This window comes from Nycticebus coucang, chromosome X (assembly GCF_027406575.1).
Source record: "Nycticebus coucang isolate mNycCou1 chromosome X, mNycCou1.pri, whole genome shotgun sequence".
Lineage (NCBI taxonomy): Eukaryota > Metazoa > Chordata > Mammalia > Primates > Lorisidae > Nycticebus > Nycticebus coucang.
This window is the reverse complement of record NC_069804.1, coordinates 114,369,953-114,387,641: the sequence shown is the minus strand read 5'-3', so window position 1 is coordinate 114,387,641 and position 17,689 is coordinate 114,369,953.

The window sequence follows — 17,689 nt, the reverse complement described above, 5'->3', positions numbered from 1 at the left end:
TTGAGCTCTGCTATCACTTTTCTCACTATGTCCATATGTTTGGTGACTTAGGCTTTGAATTCAGTAAATTCTTGAGACAACTTTAGAACTACTGCTTGGAATTCAATTTCTATCTTTTCTTCCATTCTATTTATCTTATTTGCCATCTATATTCTGAATCAAATTTCTGACATTGCTGCCATTTGTCTATACATGGCATGTTCAGTTGCATCTCAGTTGTCATTTCTTGTTAGGGTTGATCTACTGTGGTTATTCATGTTGCCAGAGTTCTTCTGTTGGGTCTTCACCATGTTTATTTTCCACCATTTGGTTATTAGAACTGGTAGGGTGAGATTGAATTGGGGTTCCCAGGTATTAAAGATTGCCCCTTACCAAAGTGCTAGGCTTTGTAATTGTGGCTTACCTCCTACAACCTTACAAAGGCCTCTTTCAGAGTTTTGGCCAGAGACTCTGAGGCCCTACTTGTTGAGATAGTGCAAGCTAGTTCTGTTTTGATATCTGCCAACCACTACCCTATCCCAAGAAACCACAGTTTTAGGTTTAAATCTAAACTAAACAGCTGCAGTGCCCAGCCCCAACCCTTCAGTTCTTTTCCACTGCAGAAATTCGAAGGTCAACCTCAGAATATACCTGAGTGGAAAGCCCCAGACACAGGCTCCAATTAAATTGTCTCAGGCTTTGCAAACACTGCTCAACAGAGGGATTCAAGTGTCCCCAGCATCACAATAGGAGCCAGGGATCCATACCCCCGCCCACCAGACTTAGTCCACACTGTTGTCCACTTCTCTTCTCACAGACCCAGTGGGAGCCAGAGGCCACACCCCCACCCAAGGGTCTCAGGTCACACTCAGCTAGCCTCTGTGTGCCAGACCCGTTGGAGTCAGGGAACCACACCCCTTCCTGCCAGTCTCAGTCCACTGCCTGGAAAGCCTCTGTTGGAGTCAGGTCACAGATTATGTCCTGATAGTTGGCAGTCCACACTATGCCCAGATCTCTCAAGACAAAACCAAACACTCTGTGTTTGGCAGTGGGATGAATTTCAAACCACCACATGATGGGGAAAGAGTGGACTGGGAGTTTGGACTTGTGGGGGGAACTATCTGTTCAAGTTTATGCCTGGTGGGATAATGTCTAGTTTCATAAGTGGGGCCTGCCTGGAGAAAGAGACCTGGAGTTTAGTTGCTCTCTCTAGCGAGATAAAATGAGAGGTTTTTTGTTCCCTGCTCATTTGCAGATAGCATGTGGCAGGCCTCCTGTTTGTGGGAGGGGTCTCCCATCCTCTAGTTGATAGGCTTTGTACCTGTAATTTCTTTTCTTGAATGCTTTTCCTTGGAGTTACAATTTGACAAATTTATTTCTTGGCTCAGCTGCCCACCTTTTGAATTCATAGAGTGTGATTCCATCCAGTTTTTCTTCCTGTGCTCAGGAGCCTCTGCTGAGGGTTGATAACAGTCAGCCATCTTCCCAGAATTCCCCTACCTTTTCTATTTTAGTAGAAACCTGGTGGGAGATGGGGTCTGAGGGTGCCTTGCTGTTGCTCAGCCTGGTCTCCAACATGTGAACTTAGGGTTTTAGCCCTCCTCGGCCTCTGAGACAATGCAAATATTGTAGTCATGCATGGCAAAAGTCATTGAGCTCTACTTAAGAAATGCCCTGATCAGGGGCTTTGAGGAGTGTCCAATCCCCAGGCCCTGCTGACACATAGGGATTATGTTGGGACTGTTTTGCGTATACGTGGTTGCAGATATCAGCACAGTCATGCATGGATCTCTTTTTTGATTATGAAGTTTTATTAGTTTTTGTGTATTGAACATGGGGCCAAACATAACTGTTCTACTTCCTTTGTGGCCAAGAAGCCAAAAGTTTGGACACTCTTGGCACGGAAGTCTGGAATTTTGCAATTTTCCATATAGGCTAATATTTCCCATGATCATCATAAGTAACTGCAGTTATGGATTGTGGTACTGGACACATTGACTAAATAGATGTTGAAGGAAGACCCTCAGTGAGACACCTACCTTAACATACAGGCCTATTCTAGAAAAAGAAGTAAAACACCAGGATAGTAGAATCGAGATTTTTGTGACATACCTGTCAGATCTGTGAAATCATTTTCTGACCTTTGGCCTTTGTTCTTGGTCTACAACATCCCAAAGCAGGAGGAGGTGTAAACCACAGTCTTCCATTTGTTTATAAATCTATGACTTGAAAAGGAAAGGAAGGGTTGTTGAATCCCTTGGCCACAGATACAAAGAAACTTTAGGAAGCAGGAATTGAGCGTGGAGTAAAGAACCCCATTCTTTTATAACAGTTTGAACCAAACAACAAGAACAACAACAACAAATCCAGACAGCCACTACACATGCTTAGCAGGAATAAGGTTAAGCTTGAAGACGGTAATGCTAGCAAAACCCCATGTGATGTCATCCATGGTGACCATTACAGGTGACTTCATCCTATAATGTCCTGTGATCCAGGCTTCTGGTCAAAGATACTAAGTGGCCTTTTCTGCTCAATTCAGTTGGTGTCCCTCAAGTGTTTGATCCAGGACACTTCTTAGCCCTCCATCCACAGAGGGAGAAGTGTTCTTCCATTTGTTCCTTATTGATTCTATTGATGGTTGAGTTTCTGGGCACTAGGCTGACACAGCAGTTGAGATTTTGTACAGCAGTGTGACTCAAGCTGCATCACAGATGACAAAAATGAATGGAGTAACTTACGTGGGATGCTATTTCAAGGACTTGTTTTGACAACTACCCCAAAACTTCCATTTGAGAGAAGCTTACAAATTTACTATGCCTAGCTACAGCCTCAATTTGCTCGAAGCTTCACAGGTCTTAAGCATGTTTACTTTGCTTGAACCACCAAGGTAATTCTGGTCTTATTAGATGATTAAAATATTTATTGGTTGGTTTGTTGCTTTGTCTGCGCATGTACATGTGTACAGGTATTTTTGAGATAAGGTTGCCACATGTGGCCCAGCCCAGTCTTTTGTGGTCTCAACCAGGTCATAGCAACCTCAGACTCCAGGATTCAGGCAAACCTCCTGTCTGAGACACCCATGTGTCTAGGATTACAGGTGCCTGTCACAATGCCTAGATAATTTTTCACTTTTTACTAGAGACATGGTACGACACTTGCTCAGTCCATTCTCAACACCTCATCATTCAAAATCTCCACTTATCTCCTCATTGCAGAGGGTTAGGATTATAGGTGTGAGCCACCAAGTTTGGTCATTTTCTCTTTCTTTTTTGCCCTTGCACCCTCTCTCCTTTTTTCCCTTCCTCACTTTAACATTCCTTCCTCCAAATCTCTCTCTCATTCACTTGCTCTCTCCATCGTTTTCTTTCCTTCATCCATTTCTTTCCTGCCTCTCTCTCTCCTACAACTTTAAAGAAACATATCTACTAGCAAAAGAATAAACTATACAAGTGATCTCTGAATGTGCAGTCTTGAACTGTATAATTAAATGGGTGATTTGTGGAGTGTGTGAATTATATCTCAATGGAGTAGTTATTCCTTAATCTATGGGCTATTATCTATGATGAAAATAGACAAAAACCCTTATAAAAACGTAACCATAGATATGAGGACCATAGCTCTCACTGTTAATATTAGCACTTTCAGAGGCCAATGCAGAACAATAACTGGAGGCTAGATTTTTTCAGACCAGAGTTAGCAACATAGTAAGTCCCCACTTGTCCAGGAAATGAGGGCAAAACTTCCTCAGCAGAAGTGTCAAGGGCCTGTACTCTCAGTTGCTGAGAAATATAAAGTCAGGAGGATCAGTTGAGGTCAGCAGCTTGTATTTCCTTGAGCTTTGATGGTACCACTGTATTTTTCTGGGGCAAAAGAGGAAACAAAGTCTCAAATCTGTAAGAGATATATGGTATAGTTGCAGGAAATATCTGGCAGCCTACAAAATATTTTATACATGTATCCCAAATGGGATTTATGAGCAGGATTGCCAGGCTACCACAATATGGGAAAATCAAATAATATAATAACATCATTAATAGAATCGATAAGAAAAACCACATGGTCACCTCAAAAGACACAGAAAAGGATTTGACAAAGGCAACATATATTGTTGCAAATATCTTTTTTAAATATTACATGAGAATGGATTGTCTTCAGTCCCTAATAATAATAATTGGACTAATAATTGCATTTACAGATGATCAGATATATATATACTGTGCTATATTCACACCATGGAATAAGTTTCAAGCATCAAAAGCAATGAAGTGCACATTTATGTTAACATAGGAATGAACCTTAAAATCATTATGATAAGGAAGCAAGGCCAGTTTCAAAAGACCACACAGAGTATGACTGAATTTAGAAGAAATCATGAAGACAAGGCCAATTGTTTGCTAGCAGTAGGGGACAGATGGGGGAGGATGGTGGTGAAAATGAAAGTGACTGCTTGTAGGTATTGACTTTCTTTGTGTGGGGAGAGAAGAAAAAGTTCCAAAATTAGATTGTGAGGATAGCTGTATAATTCTGTGACTATACTAACAAATACAAAAACACAGAATTGTGCACTTTCAAAGGGTGAACTACTTGTTTCAATGAAGCTACTTAACAATGTTTTCCAAAACTTGAGGTGCTCAAAAGGCTCACAGCATAAGAAGTACCCAGGTCATGAAAATGCCTGAGAGACCGTCAACCCTATCTCCCTGCTCACACACAGGCTACCATGAATTGACATGGAAGGCACATTTTTTCCATCTTACTGACGTCATTTTCTTTTTCTTTGAGACAGATTCTGAATCCTTCCCCCTGGGTAGAGTGCCCTGACTTCATCATAGCTAACTGCAATCTCAAACTCCTGGGCTCAACAGATCCTATGGCATTGGCCTGCTGAGCATCTGGGATTACATGTAACCACCCCTACACAGTGCTCAGTTACTTTGGACCACCCACTTCTGCCTCCCAGAGTGTTAGGATTACAGGTTTGAGCCATGACTCCAGACCTTGAAGTTGGGATATTATTCAAACTATGGTTTGGGGCCAGGGTTGATGCTTCATGCCTGTCATCTTGCCACTTTGGGAGGCCTACTCAGGTGGACTACATGAGCTTATGAATTGGAGACAAGCCTGAGCAAGAGTGGGATCCCCATGTCAGAAGAAGAAAAAAAAGTCCAGATTTTGTGAAGATGCCTGGAGTACCAGCTAAGGGAATAGGTTCACTTGAAGATTGCTGTGAGCTATGATACCAGGGCACTCTACCGAGGGCAACACAATGAGACTCTGTCTTAATACGTAAGTGGAGAAAATCATTTGTAGGGGACTTACCCATCATTTTTACTTTTACCATGAATCTAATTTTGAAATTTTACCCCTAGATTAGATGTCAACTAGAGAAATTATTCTATCATGAAAAAATTGTTTTCCTAAAACCTGTATTAGTCAAGCCTTTGGATTTTATGTATGTCTGACACTTCATTATCCTAGACTCTTATACTCCACTGGAAACTGCCCCCACAGTGAATTCTTGACTCAAATCAAGCTTTTCATTGGCACACTGAACAATCCAGAGTACACCTTCAACCACCTATGTTGGGCTATTTCAATCTGGGCCAATATTCCCTTTCCCCAATCAGTCCGAGGCCAGGGACCAAACATCTCTGGACATCCCCTACCCATCAGAACAACGGAAAATATCCCAATGAACCAATCCTAAACCCACTTGTCCTGACTCACTTGTTCTTCCTGACAGAGGCCATTCTGGGTAGATGCCCAGTAATGGGATTGTAGGATCAAATGGGAGGTCTAGCTTGAGTTAGGTTCTATTAGTTTGCAGGTCCACCAGCGGTGTAAAAGTGTTCCCTTCTCTCCACATCCATGCCAGCATCTGCAGTTTTGATATTTTGTGATTTGGGCCATTCTTGCTGGGATTAGATGGTATCTCAGGGTAGTTTTGATTTGCATTTCTCTAATAATTAGGGATCATGAATACTTTTCCATATGTTTCCTAGCCATTCATCTGTCTTCTTTAGAGAAGAATCTATTCATGTCTCTTGCCCATTGACAAATGGGATTGTTGGCTTTTTTCATGTGGATTAATTTTAGTTCTCTATAGATCCTAGTTATCAAGCTTTTGTCTGATTCAAAATAGGCAGATATTCTTTCTCATTGTGTAGGTTATCTCTTTGCTTTGGTTGTTGTCTCCTTAGTTGTACAGAAGCTTTTTAGTTTAATTAAGTTCCATCTGTTTATTGTTGTTGTTGTTGCAATTGCCACAGCAGTTTTCTTCATGAAGTCTTTCCCTTGGTCGATATATTACAATGTTTTTTTCTATGCTTTCTTTAACGATTTTTATTGTTTCGTGCCTTAAATTTAACTCCTTTATCTATCTTGAATCAATTTTTGTGAATGGAGAAATGTGAGTCCAGTTTAAGTCTTTTACATGTGGATATACAGTTCTCTCTTCACCATTTATGGAATAGGGAGTCTTTCACCCAGTGCATGTTCTTGTTTGGTTTATCAAAGATTAGGTGGTTGTAAGATGTTTGTTTCATTTCCTGGTTTTCTATTCAATTCCAAATGTCTATGTCTCTATTGTTGTGCCAGTACCATGTTGCCTTGACCACTATGGCTTTGTAGTACAGCCTAAAATCTGTTATGCTGATGCTCCTGCCTTGGTTTTTATTACTAAGAACTGTCTTAGATATATGGGACTTTATTTTTGTTCCATACAAAACAAGAAATCATTTTTTAAAGTCTTGAAATACAATGTTGGTATTTTAATAGGGATGGCACTGAATTGGTAGATTGCTTTGTGAAATATAGACATTTTAACAATGTTGATTCTTCCCAGCCATGAGCATGTTATGTTCTTCCATGTGTTAATATCCTCTGCTATTTCTTCTCTTAGGGTTTCATAATTTTCTTTATAGAGGTCCTTCACCTCTTTTGTTAGGTATATCCATAAGTATTTTATTTTCTTGGAAGCTATGGTAAAGGAAGTTGTGTCCTTAATTAGCCTCTCATCTTGGCTGTTATTGGCATATACAAAGGCTACTGACTTGTGGACATTGATTTTATATCCTTAGACATTACTGTATTTTTTGATGACTTCCAGCAGTCTTGTGGTTGATTCCTTGGGGTTCTCTAAGTATAAGATCATATCATCACCAAAAAGTGAGAGTTTTATTTCTTCTGCACCCATGTAGATACTCTTTATTTCGTTCTCTTCTCTTGCCTAATTGTATTGGCAAGAACTTCCAGCAGTTCGTTGAATAGTAATGGCCATAAAGAACAACCTTGCCTAAGTGGAAAAGCTTTCAGTTTTACTCCATTCAGTAAAATGATAGCTGTGGTTTTGTCATAGATAGCTTTGATCAGTTTAGAAAATGTCCCACCTTTGACTATTCTCTTCAGAGTTCTAATTAGTAAAGGATGCTGTATTTTATCAAATGCTTTTCTGCACGTATTGAGAGGATCATATGGTCTTGGTTTTTGCTCCTTTTTATACACTGAATAACATTTATGGACTTCCATATGTTAAACTGGCCTTGCTTTCCTGGGATGAAACTTACTTGATCATGTTGTATGACCTTTTTGATAAGCTGTAATCTACTGGCTAGGATTTTGTTGATAATTTTTTAATCAATATTCATTAGTGAAACTGGTCTGAAGTTCTCCTTTTTAGTTGGGTGTTTGCCTGATTTTGGTATCAGAATAATGTTGTCTTTGTAGAACATGTTGGGAAAGACTCTAATCCTCAATATTTTGGAATAATTTCTTCAGTGCAGGAATAAGCTCTTCTCTGAAGGTTTGATGAAATTCTGGGGTGAAGCCATCTAGACCAGTGCATTTATTTCTTGGGAGACTGTTTCTTATTTTTTTGATTTCAGTGCTTGAAATTGGTCTGTGCAGGGGATCTATTTCTTCCTGGCTAAGTCTAGGGAGAGCGTGTGATTCCAAATATTAATCCATTTCCTTCACATTGTCAAATTTCTGGGCATAGAGTTTCTTGCAGTATTCAGAGATAATCTCTCATATCACTGTAGCATCAATTGTTATTTCCCCTTTATCATTTCTGATTGAGGTTACTAGAGATTTTACTTTTCTATTTCTAGTTAATCTGGCCAAAGTTTTATCTATTTTATTTATATTTTCAAAAAAGCAACTCCTTGTTTTATTAGTTTTCTGAATGATTCTTTTGTTTTCAATTACATTAACCTCTGATTTAATTTTGGACATTTATTCTCTTTTGTTGGGTTCAGGCTTTTTCCAATTCCATAATGATTTGTGAGTTTGTTGGTGTTCTCTCTTTCTGTTTTCTTGATGTAGGCATCTAAAGCGATGAACTTTCCTCTCAGGACTGCTTTTACTGTATCACACAGGTTTTGTTAGCTTGTGTCTTCATTGTTGTTATTCTCAAGGAATTTAATGATTTCTTCTTTTATCTCATCTTCCAACTGTCATTCAGCATAAGCTTGTTTAATTTCCATGTCTTTGTTTGGATTTTTTTTATGTTGATTTCCATCTTTAATGCCTTCTAATCTGAGAAGTTACAAGCTAAAATTTTAATTATTTTGATTCTTTTGAGCTTTGTTTTGTGTTCTAGGATAGGATCAATTTTGGAGAATGTTATATGGGCTGATGAGAAGAATACGTATTCTTTAGCTTTGAGATGCAGTGTTCCTTATACATCTATCAAGCACAGCTCTTCTAGGGTTTCATTTAAGCCCCTTATATCTTTGTTTAATTTCTGTTTAGAGGAACTGTCCAGCTCTGTAAGAGGAGTGGTAAAGTCCCCTGTTATTATGGCATTATAGAATATTATATTGCTCAGACTGAGTATGGTCTGTTTCAAGAATCTGGGAGCATTGAAGTTGGGTGCATACATATTTAGAAATTTATATATTTATTTATTTATTTATTTTTGCAGTTTTTTTTGGCCAGGGCTGAATTTGAACCCGCCACCTCAGGCATATGATGCCAGCACCCTACTCCTTTGAGCCACAGGCACTGCAACATATTTAGAATTGAAACATTTTCTTGTTGTATTTTCCCTTGAGCAATATAAAGTGACCATCTTTGTCTTTTTTGACTTTAGTTGTTTTAAATCCCCAAGTATCAGTAAATAAGATTGCGACCCTTCTTTTTTTTGGAATTCCTCTTCCCTGAAATTTCTCTTCCAACCCATAACTCTGAGTTTTAATTTGTCTTTTGAGGCTATGTGTGCTTTCTGAAAACAGCAAATGGATGGTTTCTTTCTTTCTTTTTTTTTAATCCAATCACCCAATCTATGTCTCTTCAGTGGGGAATTCAAACCATTAACTTTTACTGAGATAATTTATAAGTTTCGTAACATCCCATTCATCTTATTTTATGAAAGGCCATTGCTTAGTTTTGTCTTTTGCAACATTCTGGAAGCTAGGTTCTGTCCTTTAATTTCTGGATGCTTGCATTGCTGGTGGTGAATTGTGATGGTCAGTGTGTACAAGAGGTTGAAGTATTTCCTATAGACCTGGTCTTGTTGAGGCAAATTTCCTCAATGTTTGCATATCAGTAAAAGATGTGATTTCTCCATCAATTTTAAAGCTTAGCTTAGCAGGGTCTAGCATTCTGGGCTGCAAATTATTCTGTTTATGTAGATTAAAAATAGATGACTATTGTGTTCTGGCTTGAAAAGTTTCATTAGAGAAGTCTGAAGTCACCCTGATGGATTTACCCCTGTAGTTCAATTGTCGCTTACTCCTGGCAGCTTGCAGAATCTTTTCTTTTGTCTTGACTTTCAGCAGGTCCATCATGATGTGTCTTTGAAAAGTCCTATTACAGTTGAGGTGACCGGGGTCTGATATCCTTCTGAAAGGAGTGTGTCAGAATTTTTGGTGATATTTGGGGAGTTTTCATTTATGATATTTTCTAGTATGACTTCAATTCCTCTGGGGAATTCTCCTTCCCCTTTTGGGATACCTATAACTCGTATGTTTGAAGGCTTCATAAAGTCCCATAATTCTGTCATTGAAAAGAAAGGAAAGAAAATAAAGAAAATAAGAAAGAAAGAAAGAAAGAAAGAAAGAAAGAAAGAAAGAAAGAAAGAAAGAAAGAAAGAAAGAAAGAAAGAAAAGAAAAGAAAAGAAAAGAAAAGAAAAGAAAAGAAAAGAAAAGAAAAGAAAAGAAAAGAAAAGAAAAGAAAAGAAAAGAAAGAAAATATGAGTAGAAGGGAACTATTTCTTCTGTAGTTTAAATGGGATCCACAGATGATTGGCTAGGTCAAATGTACTACGTTCATATGATGGAATATTTTTTAACGTTAAAATGAATGAAGGGCATATTTATGTTACAATATGAATGAGCTTTCAAAACATATTATAAGCAAAGAAGGTTAGTCACAAAAGACCACATGTACTATGATTGAATATATAAGAAAACATCAAGACAAGGCCAGACAATGCAGGCTAGGAGAAGAGGGGAGGTGGCAGAGGGTGGTGGAGAAGATGAAAGGGACTGCTAGTCAGTATTGACTTTCTCTTAGTGGGGGAAGAAGAAAAAGTTCTGAAATTAGACTGTGATGATAGCTGTACAATCCTGTGAATATACTAAGAAACACAGAATTGTACACTTCAGAAGGGTGAACTACATGTTTCAATAAAGCTACTTAAAGTGTTTTGCAAAACTTTACATGCTCTAAATGCTCCCAGGATAACAACTACCGAGGTAGTGAGAGTGCCTAAAGATACAGTCAACCTTATCTCCCTGCTCACACTCATGCTAACATGAATTGACATGGAAGACATATTGTTCCATACTATTGCATTTGGAATTGTTTATTTTGAGACAATGTCTTGCTCCTTCTCCCTGGGAAGAGTGCCCTGATGTCATTGACTGTGAGAACATTACACTAAGTGGAAGCACCCAAACCCTAGATGCAACATATTTTATAGTTGTCTTTTAATGAAATGTTGAGAATAAGAAAATATACAGAAATAGTAGATGAGTGGTCACTTAGACATAGGGAGGCTGAAAGGTTTGAGTGGGGAGGTGATAGCTACAGGGTTTAGAATTGCATTTTGAGGCTTGAAACCCATAGCTCAGTGAATAAGGCACCAGCCACATATAACAAGGCTGGCAGGTTTGAGCCTGGATCGGACCTGCTAAACAACAATGAGAATTCCATGCCAAGAAAAAAAAAAATTGCCTGGCGTTGTGGCAGGCACCTGTAGTTCCAGCTACTTGAGAGGCTGAGTCAAGAGAATCGCTTCAGCCCAAGAGTTTGAGGTTGTGGTGAGCTATGATGCCACAACACAAGGCAACATAGTGAGTCTATTTCAAAAAATTAAAAATTACATTTTGAGATGAAAATGTGTCTTGTTTGTGTGTGTTTTGGGGATAAATTATCCCTCTGTCATCCAGGCTAGAGGGCCATGGCATCATCCTAACTCACACCAACCTCAAATTCCTGTGTTAATCAATCCTCCTGCCTCAGCCTCCAAAGTGACTGGGACTACAGGTGCCAGACAAAACACCTGGCTAGTTTTTCTCTTTTTAAGTAGAGTCAGGGTTTGACTCTTGCTCAGGCTGCTCTCTGAATCTCTGAGTTCAAGCAATCCACTCACCTTAACTTCCCAGAGTTCTAGGATTATAGGTGTGAGCCACCATGCTGGGTCATTTTTTCATTGTTTCCCTCTCTCCCTTCTTTCCTCCCTCCCTAAATCTCTCCCTCACTCTGTCTCTCCCTCCTACCTTCCCTCCCTTCCTTTCTCCCTTTCTCTATTTCCTTTCTTTTCCTTCTTAGTTCCCTTTCTATCCTCTCCTCCTCACTCTCCCTCTGTTCTACACATTCAAATAAACTTTAGTAACAAACTAGCAAACTATAGAAGTGATCCCGGAAACTATAATCTTGAACTGTATATTTTAAATGGGTGAATTGTGGAGTGTGTGAATTATATTTTAAGACAGTTTTTTTTTTCTTTTTTAATCTATGGACCATTATCTGTCATGTAAATAGAGAAAAATCCTCAACAAAATATAACCATGAGGCCAGGTGAAGTGGCTCATGCCTGTAATCCAAGCACTCTGGGAGACCGTGTTGGGATGATCACATGAGTTCAAAAGCTAGAGATCAGCCTGAGCTAGAGGGAAACCCAACCTCCAAAAAAAGCTGAAAGATGCATTGTGTGTCTGAAGTCCCAGCTACTTGGGCAGCTTAGGCAAGGAAATAATTTGCGCCCAGGAGTATGAGTTTGCTGTGAGATATGACACGCCAGCACTCTACTGGGGGATAAAAATAGAGATTCAGACTCAAAAAAATTATAAATTATATAATTATATGTAAATGTATATAAATTATATAAATGTATAAATTATATAGCTATATATAATTTTTTAACATAGCCTTCCTTTCCATCTAATTTGCCATGAAAATAATGGAATTGCTGCTTTTATTTTAGAACAGCCTTTTTCATCTCAGATCTGTCCTATAGTGAAATTTAATGCATATATATAAATCTATATATATATATTTATGCTTGGCTGAAAACTATAGCACATATCTGTAGTCCTGAGATTTTGGGAGGTCCATGCAGGAGGATCACTAGAATCCAGGAGTTACAGAACACCTTGAACAACATACTGAGGCGCCATTTGTACAAAAAATGCAAAAGGTAGTCAGGCATGATGGTATGTGCCTGTAGTCCCAGCTGCTGAGGAGACTGAAGGCAGAAGGATCCCTTGAGCAAAGGAGCTTGCTTTGCTGTGAGCTATTATGACAAATTTGAAAACACTGTCTCAAATACATAAGATATATTGTATATGTGTAGAAAAAAGTCTGAGAGCATACAAATTATTTTACATATGTTGACCAAGTGGATTGATTATCAGGAATGCAAGTCTAGTGCAATTTGGGAAAATCAACACATAGAATGCATTACCCTAACAGAATAACTAATAAAAACCACAAAACATCTCAACAGACACAGAAAAGGCATTGGATAGATGCAATACACATTCAAGATGACAATCATTTTAAAACCTAAGATTAGAAGGCAACTTCTTCAGCATTATAAAGAACATCTACAGATGACTGGATAGATAGAAAGTGTTATATTCATACAATGGAATATCTGTTAATCAAAAGGAATGTAGTGCATGTTTATGTTACAAGATGAATGAACCCTAAAAACATTATGATAAGGGGGAAAAGACATTTACAAAAGACCACATATAGAATGATTCATCTTATAAAAAAAACATCAATACCAGGCCAATTGTTTGCTAGTGTTAGACAGGAGGTAAGGGAGGTTGGTGGGGAAGATGAAAGTGACTGCTAGTAGGTATTAACTTTATTTGGGTGGAGGTATCACTCTTGCACAGAGTGGTCTCGAATTCCTGAGCTCAAGCAATCCACTCATCTCGATCTCCCAGAACTTTAGGATTGCAGATTTGAGCCACTGGTTAAAGTTGGGATATCTTAAAAAATTTCCACTTGGGCCATGCATAATTTTTTATCCCTATAAACAAACTAGAACTCTGGAATGCCCGGGCAGGTAGATTGCCTGAGCTAAGGAATTCCAGACCAGCCTGAGACAGAGCGAGACTCCAGTGATGAACAATAGAAAATAGCCAGGCATTGTGCAGGATCCTGTACTCCCAGCTGAGGTATGACATTTGCTTGAGTCCAGCACTTTGAGGTTGCTGTGATCTATAATGCGAGGGCACTCTACCAAGGGCAAAAAAGTGACACTCTGTCACAAAGTGTATATGTATTTATACATACATACATGAAACTATTGTGTTCGGAATTACTCCTCATTTTTACTTTGTACCACCAATCTAGTTTTGAAATGATGCCCCTAGATTGGATGTCCAAGAGAGAAATTATTATATAATAAGGGAATTGTTTTCCAAAACATGTATTAATCATGCCTCTATATTTTATGTATTTCTGACCCTTTGACATCCTGGAGTTTAGCAGATGCATGATGGTATGTGCCTGTGAAACTGCCCTCCTCCAGGGAATTCTTGCCTCACATCAGGCTTTTCATATGTAGACTAGCCAATCCAGAATGCCCCCTCCACCTGCTCTGTTGGGCTCCTTTAATCTGGGCCAATATTTCCTTGTCCTGATCACTCCAAGGCCAGGTACCAGACATCTCTGGACAACCCTGACACTTCAGACCCACTGATATTATTTAAACTAAACAGCCCTAAATCTGCTTATCCTGACTCACTCATTACTTCCCACAGAGGCCACAATAAAGGAGCTCCTTTATCTTGATCCCTATTCCCACTGCCTACTGACCCATCCTGGCAGTTACCATCTTAGAAACTGTGAATAGCAAACTATTTTTTTTTTTGAGACAGAATTTCACTCTTATGCCAGTCTAGAGTGTAATGGCCTCAGCATAGGTCACAGCTATGTCATTAAGACATTAAGAAAACACAGGAGTTCCAAATTGTTACAACTGTGTGGTATACTCCAAAGATATATTTGGAGTCGGTGTAAATAGTGGCCATTTTTTCTTCTGCTAATGTGCAAGCTCTAGTGAGGGTTATAAGTTTAGCAGCTTGTGCTGATTTTAGAGTAGGTAGGCTTATGTCTCCAGGGTTTCATGTGGGGAAACTAAAGCATAGCCAGCTATTATACTACCTTTTAAATCATGTTTGCAAGAGCCATCGCAAAAGAGAATTAAGTCTGGGTTGTTCAAAGGAATTTCTGAGAGATCTTCTACTGTTTTTTCAATCATATGAACAGCTATAAGGCAATCATGTGAGATGGAGTGGAGGTTTCTACCCTGTTTCCCCGAAAATAAGACATCCTCCGAAAATAAGACCTACTTACAGGAAAGATAAGACGTCCCCTGAAAGTAAGACCTAGTGCATCTTTGGGAGCAAACCTTAATATAAGACACTGTCTTATTTTGGGGGAAACAGGGTATGATCAGGGAGAAGTAGGAGTGTAGCTGGATTTAAGGGGTTGCAATGGGATAAAATAATGGAGGGTTTGGTTAGTAAGGCTTTTTCATAGGTGATCTGTCATCTAGTAGAGAGATGCTGTGTTTTATGGACTTGTAATGTGAAGATGAAGGAGAAGCAAGCCTAATTACGTTTTGATATAATTCTTTTTTCCTGAGAATCAGGGGGAAGTCAAAGCAGGCCTGATTCCATTCTGTTGTTTTATTACATTTAATTGCATTTAAAAACCCAATTCCACTTGCCTCCCCTCCTGCATGGTATTTTATGTGTATCTGGTTAGAACGATTAGAATTATTAGTATTGTGTAGAAAGTCACTAACTACCCTTGTGACAACAACTCTCATGATTACGTTAAGGAGGTCTTCATGTCATCTGTATATGATATGGAAATTTTAAAAGAGCAGCTTTGACTACATTTTACTGTTCACTCCCTTTCTGTCACATTCCTTTATCTTCAAAACTGGTTCCTCTTATTTGCCTTCCCATTGTGTAACTGTGAATGAATTCAAGTAAAATTGTTATTGATGTAAATTACTGACTGCACTCCTGATTATATCTTTGGTGATTATCACTTTTTGTGATCATGCTTTTTATGAACCCCACCTGCAAGTCCCTCTCCTAAAACTAATTTAGGACATTGTAGATTGTACTTGTTTTATAACAAAGAATTCCTAAGTACTTTCATGATCATAGCATTGTCAACTAAGCCACCTTACCCTCATGATTTCCCCTAAGTACTGTTTTTTGCTTCTGTAACTGTGTTTGCTTTCCCCGTGGAAAAATTTTGCCTTATTAAAGTCAGAGCCTCAAACTACTCTGGGCTGCATTCAGAAACCTCATGTTGGGACACTGAGGCAGTCACTGGCTGCTCTTCAATGAAAAGGACTCCTTTTTCATTTGACTTGTCTGTTAAAGTGGTCTTTGAGAGACTCCTGGGAATAACAGTAAGAGATCAAATGCAGCTTGGGGAAACATGCAAATGAATAGGGGAACCTAATGTAAGGGTGCTGGCTTTATTAATTAGGGTGGCAGCTGCTGCTACTGCATGTAGGTATGCGGGCATGCCTGAAGCAAGGGGATCTAATTGACATGAAAAATACAATATAGGACAGATTTTAAATGAAAAATGTTATCCTGAAATAAGAGCAGCAATTCCATTATTTTCATGGCAATGTAGATGGAAAGGAAGGCTATGTTAACCAGTTTGATGTAAGAATTCCAAATAGTATATAAAATCAGCACAAGGTATGACATAAATGCACTAATGTATACAGTTATGATTTGATAAAAAATCATAAATTGGGCTCAGTGCCAGTAGCTCTGTGGCTAGAGTGCCAGCCACATACACCAGAGGTGGTGGGTTTAAATCCAGCTAAGGCCTGCCAAACAACAAACCAAAAATAATAGTGGGGCATATTGGTGGGCAACTGTAGCCTCAGCTACTTGGGAGGCTGAGGCAAAAGAATCACATAAGCCCAAGAGTTTGAGGTTGCTGCGAGCTGTGATGCCACAGCACTCTATTGAGGGTGACAAAGTAAGACTGTCTCCAAAAAAAAAAAAAAAAAAAAGAAAGAAAGAAAAAGAAAAATTATAAATTAAATTAAAATAATATAGAATTAAAATAAAATAAAATTTTAAAGAAAGGAAAAAAAATTGGTAACCCTGTGCAGGAGGTGAGAATAGGGATAATTGAAGAGTTCTAAAGGAATCTAATGTCACTTAGGCCACATTATAGGCTCTTGGATACCATGAGGAAGGATGGAATATAATGATTTAGTGAAGGGAGCAAATTAGGTATCTTTTGGTGAAAGTAACCAGGTGATCTTAGAAACTTATGTAGTTGTTTTTTTAGTTTTGGGAAGGAGCATAGACAAAATTGACTCAAGGCATTTTGTGGTGAGTTTTTGAGAGTGTTGAGATACTTAATGTTTTAAGTAACAGTTGTCTGTACCCTATGAAGTTTAGACTTAGACACTTTATGACCTTTTCAAAGATAAAGTTTTTCAAAGAATAAGATATTCTGAGAGGGCACCTTGTTTAGGTGGATTACAGAGTAGAAAATCATCAATGTAGTAAACTAGAGTGGACTCGTGGGTAAAAGTTATAGAATCTAAATCAGTTTTGAGAATTTGAGAGAATATTGAGGGAGATTCACAGTATCTTTGGGTCCAAGTTAATTGTCTCCTTCTGAAGGTAAATGCAAAGAGAAATTGTGAGTCAGGGAGTAAGGGAATTGAAAAGAAAGCTGAGCAGAGATCAATTACTGTAAACCAGGCTGCATTAACAGGAATTGAGATAAGGGTTGTAGCTGGTTTAGGTACAACAGAGTGTTGAGGGATTACAAAGGAATTCATGGCTCCCAGATCTTCTACAAATCAATAGATCTAGTTTCTTTCTGAATCAAATTTTCCTTCCTCATGGGAGACAAGATGGCTGACTGAAGCCAGCTTTCCACAGAGGCTCCCATCCAGAAGGAGAGTTAAAGGACAAAAATCCACCAGGTTACTTAGGTGGATTTGAGTTGCATTAAGAGAGAAGGTTGAAGAACGCATGTCAACCCCGCTGAGGTGAGCTGTGACCACAAGGATACAAACAAAAGGTACAAAATCCATCACCAAGTGGACAGGAGTCCCCCTCCCGCATGAGAAGAGCTTGGAGTGCCCCACAAACAACCAGACAGAATTCAAAGGTCCTCCCACTGCACTCCAAGGGAGAGACCCTCTAAAAATTGGACCTACCTCCCCTACTAGGG